The sequence below is a fragment of the Rhinopithecus bieti genome, unplaced genomic scaffold (assembly GCF_001698545.2).
Source record: "Rhinopithecus bieti isolate Rb0 unplaced genomic scaffold, ASM169854v2 scaffold_10706, whole genome shotgun sequence".
Taxonomy (NCBI): Eukaryota; Metazoa; Chordata; class Mammalia; order Primates; family Cercopithecidae; genus Rhinopithecus; species Rhinopithecus bieti.
In genome coordinates, this window is record NW_016806811.1 from 1,097,196 (window position 1) to 1,107,807 (window position 10,612).

Consider the following 10,612-nt stretch of genomic DNA (forward strand, 5'->3'; position numbering starts at 1 on the left):
CGCGCGACGGGCGCGGGAGGGGGTGGAGACCGGAGGGGCAGGGGCACACCCCTCGGACCCGCGCCGGGTCAGCGCCGCGCAGCGCCGCCCGTGGGTTTTCCCAGCCGGGACGGTCCGGAAGCTGCGCGCCGCATCTCGCGCTCTGGCCGCTGCTGGCGCGCTCTGCGCCGCGAGGGGACTCCTCCGCGCAGCCCCGCGGCTGCTGGAAGCGCCTCGTCTTCGCGAGTGTCAGTCACTATAGTCCTCCCAGCGGGAACCCGGTGGCTTCTACGCTGCCAAGCTCCGCTGGCTGCCCTGGGTTGCGTTCCACATTTCTCTTTGATCTGACTCCTCTAGCTCGTGGAAGTCTCTGCGCTCACTTCTTTCCGACCCTGCCGGACTCCAGCTTGCGCGCCAGTTGGCAGCCCAAGGACAGTCCCGCCGCCCCACGGCGCTGGAGACGCTGTGGGGTTCAGTGTCCCTTCCTTCCGGATCCGCGTTTGATTCTCCTTTCCTCGGATCCCTTACGCAGCCCAGAGCCCGGCGATCTGGCTTCTTCCGTGGGCGGCCACTCAGTGACCCGAGCGGCGGCGCTTTGGCCCTGCGGGTGGGCGCGATTTGGGGACAGCCAGCGTCCAGCCGGCGTGCGCGCCGCCCCTCCTCGCTGCAGCTGGGCACGTTGGGCGGCAGGAGAGGCTGCTGTGCTGCCTGGCTCTCCCTTTCTAAGCTCCCGGGTCTGCGAAAGTTTGGGGTGGGTTGTACTTTCTCCTAGGTCGGTCTGTCCCACCCGGTACCCCACGCTACTTTTTGCCCGGCCCCTCACCCTTGTCGGCGCTATGCTTTCTCTCCGGGCCCCCCACCTTGTATATTGCACGGGCTCCCTGGGTGGCTTTGCTCCCAGGGACACTGCCATGCGTTCAGCCCTGGAGCCCGTGAATCCGAGCCTATGCTCTCGCTCCCGCCCGTGGATTGCATGAAAATCAATAGAGCACCACCCAGCTCGTGTTGGAAGGGACGCTCAGACATCTCCGCCCACGGCATTTTCCCTCTAGGAGGTAACAAAATCAACCGAGTTTCCCCATCATGCCAATGTCTGAGCAACCGCTTGGGAGTGGGGACTCGAGTGGCAGGTGGAATAGACCAAGTGCCTGGGCCCCATTTTCCGGTGTCTGACCTCTTCTTGAGACTAAGGGAAGTGAGGGACCGCGGGGACAGGTACTGTCTCCTCTCTTTCCTCAGAAGAGCGATTCAGCTTCGCACCTGAGCTGTTTAAGGACCGGATCTGACCCTTTTCCTGAAGATTGCCGGTGGGGCGTGCCAGTCTCTCGCCCGACCTTGGGAGGTGGACAAGGAGTGATTTCAGAGTCGTTTCCCAACCTGCTGTGTGTTTGGCCTTTGGGTGGGAGGTAGGGTGGGCCCTCTTACCCTAAACCAAGAGAGCTTAACCCCTTCTTGGGACACGAACCCTTTAAAGAATCAAATGACAACTTCTGTCCTTTTGCCCAGGAAAATACCCGACGTAGGCGCGCCCAAAACGTTCCCTACAGTTGCAGGGGGGTTCTGGTTTCCCAGACCCCGGGACTCAGGAATCTCAAGAACAGCTGGCAGAAAGAACTGTCTGCTTGGGGGAAGGGGAGAGACCAACGCGGAGAGCCGTGGAGCTGCTTGTGGCCCCAGCCTTGGGTCACCCAGGACGCCCTTTCCGGAGCCGAGTTAAGGTCGCGGACCCTGGTAGGTGGCGAAGCTCCTGGGCGCTGGGATGCTGGAAGCGCGCAGCCCTCCCCGCCCCGCGCAGGCCGCCGCCTTTTCCTCGCCAAAGCGGACTCACAGTGCCCCCTGGCGTCCGCGCGGCCCCGTTTTAAGGCGTTGTCCCTGTCCCCAAACTCATTCTATTCACCAGAAGGAAGTGGACTTTGTGACTTTATACTGATTCCCCTTTTAAGTATAGACGTTTTTGTCACGTTTATCTTTATATCCCAATACTACCTCACAAGGATCTTTGATTTTTTTTTTTAAAGAAAATATTTCAGCAGTTTGAATGATGCTGCTAAGAAACAGAAATTATCAGCAAATATTTTTCGGGAAGTTACTCTATGCCAGGCATCTATTCACAGATCTGTACACATGTGATAAATAGTAATATGCCATATCTTACAGAAGAAGAAATTGAGACCTCAAAACTAATTCGCCCACGATCTCACTGTTCCCAATGGAGCAAGGGATTCGAATTGTGGGGGGATAAATTTAGTATCAGCCTTCAGCCGTCCAACTAGTCACCTTCGAATCACATCACAGTCCCCCGCCTGTGCTGTGCTGTGCAACATGTAGGGGTAAAAAATGCGCAGATTGTAAGAGGTGAGGTTTTTTGTTTGTTTGTTTTTGTTTGTTTGTGGGTTTGTTTGGTTTTGGACTGGAAAACTTAAAGCTCAAGAGTTTTTTGTCTTTTTTTCTTTCTTTCTTTCTCTCTCTCTCGCTCTTTTTTTTTTTTTTTTTTTTCTTTAACAGAGTCTCTCTTTGTCGCCCAGGCTGGAGTGCAGTGGCGTGATCTCGGCTCACTGCAACCTTCGCCTCCTGGGTTCAAGCAATTCTCCTGCCTCAGCCACCTCAGCTGGGACTACAGGCGCCTGCCACCACGCCCGGCTAATTTTTGTAATTTTAGTAGAAACGGGGTTTCGTCATGTTATCCAGGCTGGTCTGGAACTCCCGACCACAGGTGATCCGCCCGCCTCGGCCTCCCAAAGTGCTGGGATAGCAGGCATGAACCACCGCGCCCAGCCTAAAGCTCAGGAGTTTTATGGTGTTGTTTTCTTTCCCAAGTTGTATGAAAAGTCCAACAGCACTGTTCTGTCGTTCTTTGCCTTCTTATATGTGACCTTTTCCCCTCTGGGGGCTTAAAAATATTCATCTTGTCTTATAAATCCTCAGTGAAGGCAATGAGTATTTTTATTTCCGTTTTACGATTAGGGATACTGGTTGGGGGAAGATGAATGACTTGCCCAAGGTCATATAGTAAATCAGGACACAGACAAGATCAACCTTGCCCTGTCAAAGTGCTTCCCTGACAGGCAGCAGTGATCCTCCTTTATTTATGTGCAAAGTACTCTCCAATTAGGAAATAAAGCATCCTGGTGCTCTCTTTGGAACGGAAGCCTTTTATAAATTCATCACTTGTTAATCAGTCATAAATAAAACCTACTCACTTTTGACCTCTAGAGGAAACCTGCTATCTGGAGATTTCACTAATCTGAGCGATGGAGACTTTTTTTTTCCCCAGGTTTCCCGTCTATTTCTCTTGTACGTTTCTATACTTACTCGAGTCTTCTTTGGGTGAACCATTGAGGCACTGTATCTTTCCACTGCTTGCCTTAGCATATTGAACCTCTTAATAGATTTCATTCTAGAGGCTACTATGCTAAAATGTGTCTATCTCTATGGAGACTAAAGGCTAAAGTTCAAAGTGACACTGGCAAGAATGATTGGCTAATTTTAAGATTTAGAACTGTAGCCTTTTAGAACTAGAGGCCACTGGAGATCATACCCAGCATCCAGATTTGCATGGAGGAAGCCAAGGCCCAGAGAGGTCAAGTTCCTTACCTAAAGTTACACAGCTAGTTTGTGACAGAACTGGGACAAGAACCCAGATCTGCTTCCTCACATTGCTCTTTGCAATGTACTGCACTACCTCAGTTTTGCTGCAAGCACTTGGCCACTGTCAAAATCATTCATTTACTCATCAAATGTTTATTAAGTAGGCACTTCAGTGCCAGGCACTGAAGCAAAAAAAGAAGAGTTTTCCTTCATTAATTGGAACGGGAGAGACTTCAGTATTTTAAATATGTAGAGAATAAACTGACAGCTTTTTAAAATATGTTAGTTCATGAATTGTAAAGGTTACAAAGATACAAAGCAGTGTTTTCTTCTATCTGTAATATTATCCAAATTCTGTGATCATAATACTAGCCAAAATTTAAAATGAAACTGTATTTGAAATCCAGACGAAAATGTACTTTGAAAATGCAAGTGGCTACTCTGCTCCTAGTCACATTCTTAGAACACACAATTTATTCAGAAAGCATTGTCAACTACCTCTAATTTTGTGTTACTTTTGATTATCATTGCTTTGTTAGAGTTTTTTTCTTTATATAAAAATTTTCAAAATATTTGTCATGCTGATTATTATTTAATATGTTTGGGGTCACGCATACTTTTGCAGAGGGGATGTCTTGCCTAATAAAAATCAATGGGAAAATAGGTTATGGAGAAAGTTTCTTTTTAGGCACCATTTTAGAACTGTTGTGCAATGGTAATCACTATGGCAAAATGCCTGTTGATCCTCTCCATGTAATTAATTAATGATAATTATATTCAGGTCTTCAATTCTAAATATCAGAAAACAGCTTTTCTACTTGCTCAGTAACTTGATTTAAGGATATAGAGTGAAAAATAATTTGTTATGGAATTTTCTTGGTGCCGTTTAAGGTTTCAGACTATTTTAGAAGATAAATGTTCACACCTAGTGCATGTAAAAATTAAATTCCATTAACATCTATTAAATGTCAGTCCCCAGGGTGTCTAGCCTTGTAAAAGTCAAAGATATATAATATTAATCTTAAAATGCAAAAATGTCTTACCTCTGCTTAAACCATGAGCTAAAAAGCATCTAGAAGGAGTGGATGCCATAGGGAGAAAAGAGAATAATGGGCTTGAGTGATGTAACAGGCAATCTCTTTTTCGGTGGCTGGGAGTGAGGTGCTGGGTTGGCAACTTAATTGGGGGCAGGCAGGGTGGGGGTGTCTGTTAATATGTCTGAGCTGTATACATTAAACTTGTGTGTGACAACACACATATGAAAGAAGGAAAGACAAGGAGCAGTGGGGAGTGCCAGCAGGATCCCATTAGATTATTCATTGCTGTTATAACAGGCCTTTCTTTCTTTAAAGAAGGAACAAAGGAGAGGAAATGCATGTTCAAGAAGTCATTCACTTAGAGGTCACTAACAAAAAGAGAGCCAAGCTACAGACTATGTTTGTGATAGGAAATAAAATATGATCCATTTTTCAAAAATTTTATTCTCTCATCTTTGGTAATCCCCAAAAGTTCTGTGTTTTAAAGCGTACTCCAGAAGATGAGGAAAGGGTTAATCTAGTGTCTCCTGAGGTAAAAATGATAGGTGCAGTATTTTGTTAGATAACAATGGGCAGCTCTTAGAAGTACCTTTATTTTCTCATTCTAAATCGGCAAAGCTATTATAAGTTAGCACCTAAATGTTAGGTTATATAACCCCATACAAGTGAAATTATATCGGTCAATGCTATTTCAGACAAGTGCAAGTCATGTATATAATCACAAAGATGAAATCACTCAATTTATGACCAGTGCAAATTGACTAAACAACAGTTTTTCCCATCTGACAGTTTCTTCCCATTCTGGAGTTAGGACAAGCGATCCCATAGAGCCTGCTTCCTGAGACCTGCATGGCTACTGATGACTGAGAGGTGGCTGGTTTTCTGTCTTTAGGCAATGTAATTTTACGTATTTGTTTTAAAATCTTTAGTGCTTCTTGTCTGGTTTAAACTTGCTATTGGAATATATACTTTATAACTCTTCAATTCTTAAATTATAAGAACCCAGCATAATTAGAGCTCTCAGTAATGCCTGAGATCTTGCCTCTTTGCAGTTTTAGAGCAAGGCAGTGTGGAGTGCATCCCAGTTTTGAAACTATCTCTGACCTTGGAGGCTATAAATATATATATATAGTGTCTTAGACCCTATTTATAAATGTGCAAATACAAGACCTAGGTGTACATCGGAAAAGCCTATATCAGAAAAGCCCAGTTCCTAGAAATAAGACTGACCCCCTGAAAGTAGGAGATGTTTTGAATATTCCTTCAAAACTTTTGTGCTTAACAGTTTCACGAAAGCCAAATTTCAAACCCTTTTTTGGAGCTGTTCAGCTATCTTGTCTTAGTGAGCCCAGGTGCCCACAGCTTGGATCAGGGCCGTGGCTTGGGGCAGTATGCTCTCAGCCAGCATTCTGTGGCCTTAGAGGACTTGCTGGGGTCAGAAGCAAGGAGAGAGGGTCTTCAGGGACCTGCCCAGAAAAGTAACATAGATGACATTTTCTTTATGCTTTACAGTAGGATAAATTCCTCATGTTTCAGAAATGTAAAGATTAAGATGAAACAATATACTTAATTAAAAGGTGACATGGGTTTATTCCTCTATAATCCGAGTGGGGAAAACGTTCCTAATTTTGATTCAACTTCTGGAAGCAATGGGGAAAAACCTTGATACTTTTGATCATATAAATATGATAAACCTTTGCATGGGAACGTAAAGTAATTCGCAAAGTAAATAGACAAATAACAGCTTGTCCTTGTGGGAGAATATTTAGAATGTATACGGTAACCATATATTGGTATAGCTAATACAGAAAAAGCGTTTTAAAATAGAGAAAATAAGAGGCCAACAGGGCTATGGAAAGATGGGTCAGAGAGTTCTCAGAAAAAAATAGACAAGAAAGCAAATAGACCTTCATTTGAAATGATTCTCAAGTAACCTCAAAGTAAGAAAAATGCAGGCTAGGAGGCCAAGGTGGGAGGATCATTTGAGGCCAGGAGTTCGAGACCAACCTGAGCAACATAGCAAGACCCCATTTATATTGAAAAAAAAAAGGCAAGCATGGTGTGCATGCCTGTGGTCCCAACTCCTGGGGAGTCTGAGGCAGGAGATCGCTTGAGCCCAGGAATTAGAGCTTGCAGTGAGCTATGATCACGCCATTGCACACCAGCCTGAGTGACAGAGCAAGACCCTATCTCAAAAAATAAAAAGAAAAAAAAGAAAAGAAAAGAAAAATGCACATTCAAACTACACTAAAAGACTATTCTTACCTATTAGATTAGCACAAATCATAAGGTTTAGCAGGCAAGGTTGAGAGAACAAGCATTCTCATAAATTGTGGGTAAAAATAAAGATAAAATGGTACAATCCCTCTGAGAGTCAAATACCACTCATATGATTTAATTTAATAGAAACAGAATTGTTAATCAGGTATTGAAGAGTCTGAAAGACAAAGTAAACTCTGAAGGATCCCAGATGTAGTAACTTTAGGAAGCATTATGTTGATGCAAAAGTCATTGCAGTTTTTGCCATCGGAAGCAATGGATTATTAATTATCCTTAAATGTTGGGGAAACAAAGGAAGAAGGTTGGGATTATTAGAATATAGAAACTTGGAAGAGGGGCCCTGCTGAGCTGGGACCCAGAATTCTGAAAAGGGAGTGCTTGGTTAGGAGAAAGAACCCCATGAGGCTGGTCCCAGACCTCCAAGGAAGGGACACCATCTGGATGTACAGGAGCCCCAGGGGCCCCTACAGAGCAGAGTCTCAGACTTCTGAGCTGGGCTGCTGACTGGCTCGTGTGGATACTGAGAGGGTTCTAGGAATGTAGAAAGTTGGAAACTGTAACCTACCCCTACTGGGTGAAAAACTGGCTTGGGTGACGCTGGCAGGAAGAGGAAACAAAGCAGAAAGCAGCCAGTCTCCTGGTCATTCTTTTTCCTGTTGTTCAGTCTACATTTTGCATGCTTTTGGAAGAACTCTATAAGGAGCCAACTAGTAAAGCAGAAATGTGTGCAGTGTCCTAGCCCCAGCTTCTCAAAGTGGAGGGTATGGAGACAAAAGTAACTCCATCTTTGATGCTGATCTGCCATGTTAACTTCTGATTAATCCCAGTCCCATGAATTCCTGCTGGTTTCCACTTTATGTACTGTCCCCAGTGAAAGAACAAGGCAACCTTGATGTTATCACACAAATTATAGCTCTGATGCACATAGCATTCTTGCCTGTTCTGGAAAGTGCCTTTAATTATCTTGCTGGTGTGTATATGCCCTTCCCCTATGGTATAGAAGCCCTGGGTCTGGGGAGTAACATTGTAGAGATCTACCTCTCTTGCAGCTGCCCAAGACCATGCTTCTATCTGCAAACTCCCCCAGTAAAACACCCCAGACTGATAAACTGGATTTGTTTTATTTTTCTTGGTCTTTGCTTGCTTGACTCCTTTAGCATTTGGAGGTCATTTTGCACATACGGCCCTTTCACAAAACAGAGGATAAAATGGAAAATATAGAAATGAGAAAAAAATAACTGAATACTCAGCACAATGCCTATGGAGTGGGATTTGTCAATATCCAGCAAATTTCGTATGTATTTTCCCTTGGATTTAGCAATTCTGCTTTTGGGACTGTATCCCAAAGATATACTAGCAAAAATTTTTAAAATAAAATAATAGTTTGCCCAAGGCTATTCATCACAGCACTCTGTAATAACTAAATATTGGAACCAACCCAAATGTCCATCAATAAAGGACTGATGGAATACACCATGATACACCAACATAATAAAGTACTTGACAACTGTTGAAAGAATTGCAGACTATTTCTATACACTAGAATGTCGTGATTTCCAGGATATATCACTACAATTGACTCTTGAACAACACCAGTTTGTACTGTGCCAGTCTGCTTATACAAGGACTTTTTTCCACCTCTGCCATCCCTGAAACAGCAAGACCAACCCTCTTTTTTAGACTAATCAACATGAAGATGACAAAGGTGAAGACCTTTACGACATTTCACTTCCATTTAGGAAACAGTAAATGCATTTTCTCTTCCTTATGATTTTCTTAATAACAGTTTCTTTTCTCCAGCTTGCTATTGTAAGAATGTAGTATATAATACATATAACCTATAAAATATGTGTTAATCTACTATTTATGTTGTCCGTAAGGCTTCCAGGCAACAGTAGGCTATTAGTAATTACATTTCTGCAGACTAAGAAGTTTTACTTGGATTTTTGCATGAAGGTTGGCCTCATAGCCCCTGCATTCTTCAAGGTTTAGGGGGGAAAAGCAAGATGCAGAAAAGTATGTATAGCATGCTACTCTTTATTTAAGGAGGAGGTAGGACTATACAATTAAAATAAAACAATGGAAGAATAAACATTTAAGAAATGATTACCTAAAAAGGGATAGGCAAAATAGAGTAGAGTGTTGAGTACAGGACCTAGACTTCTTTGAATACATATTTTGTGGATTTGACTGTGGAGTCATGGAAACACTTTACATAATCATAAAACAAAGTGAAATTTTAAAAAGCAACCTCTCAAAATTAGAACTAAAATAAAACAAATGAACCTCTGCCATAGAGTAGCATGACCAAACTGATAGGAACTATTCCAAGAGACTTTCAAAAATAATAATTTGATTGTGAATGTTTGATTGAGCTACTGATATGGATTGGCTCTTTGTCCCCATCCAAATCTCATCTTGAATTGTAATCCAAACTGTAATTCTCAGGTGTTGAGGGAGGGATGTGGTGGGAGGTGATTGGATTATAGGGGCAGTTTCCCCCATGCTGTTCTCCTGATCGTGAGTGAGTTCTCACAAGATTTGGTTGTTTGATAAGTGTCTAGCACTTCTCCCCTCTCATTTGCTCTCCTGCGGCCTTGTGAAGAAGGTGCCTGCTTCCCCTTCTGCCATGATTGTAGGTTTCCTGAGGCCTCCCCAGCCACGCAGAACTGTGAGCCAGTTAAACCTCTTTCATTTGTAAATTATCCAGTCTCAGGTAGTATCCTCATATCAGTGTGAAATGGACTAATACGGTTACCCTGCGGAAAAAAGAACAGCAATAAGTCATAAACTATTTTCAGTAATGTGACTGTTGGCTGGAGTATGAGAATTATACTGAGATTGTTATGTGTATAATACAGTATAAAAAAGAATCATTGTGGAGATGCAAGATTTTTGCTATAATTGAAAGGAGATACAGTTGTAAGATCAATGAATTTAAATAAATACTCTGTAATCCTAAATTTTAATTTGAAATATCAGTATGAGCTCATAATGTATTTTCTCTTTTAAAAAAATGCTTATTTTTTAGCTCTATGAAAAGATTTAGAGCAATGATTGACCCAATTGTAATGAGATCTCTAGCATCCAAATTTGGTCTCTAATACCATTTCTCAGTAAAAGGAACTAGGGCTCCTTGAAGAAAAGCCTGATTCTAGGTTTAAAATCCTGTCTGTCAACAACAGCAGTAAATGAACAAAATAGACCTGGAAATTTTTTTCATATCAGAAAGCAAGGAATTTATCAAAGATGATTAAGATCATGCCAAAATAATCAGTGGCCAACTTGAATAAGTTCTCATCAGGCAAAGATGGAATAATTTGAGCATCACTAATAAGGGTAATAACTGAATTGAGTTCAAACCCATCACATATGTTTAAACTCATAAGCTCATCTAATATTTTAATAAAACCTTAATTGGTAACCTTTAAAGAATATTAGAGAACCACTTCTTTATTCTGAACACTGGTGCATAAAGGGAGTGTATCAAACACTTTTTATGTTTTTCTGTATGATCTATACCCGAGTAAACAAAATCATTCAGAAGGAGGGGTTTTTTAATAGACATATTCCAGCTAAGTGAATTATAGTATCACTAATGCAACTTTTAATAAAATAAAGCATCTGAACCAGCAGATTTCTAGGTATGGGCAGCTGAACATCCCTAGGAGCCTTCTAGGGAGATCACAAGTTCAATATTATTTTCACGGCAATGCTAAGACATTATT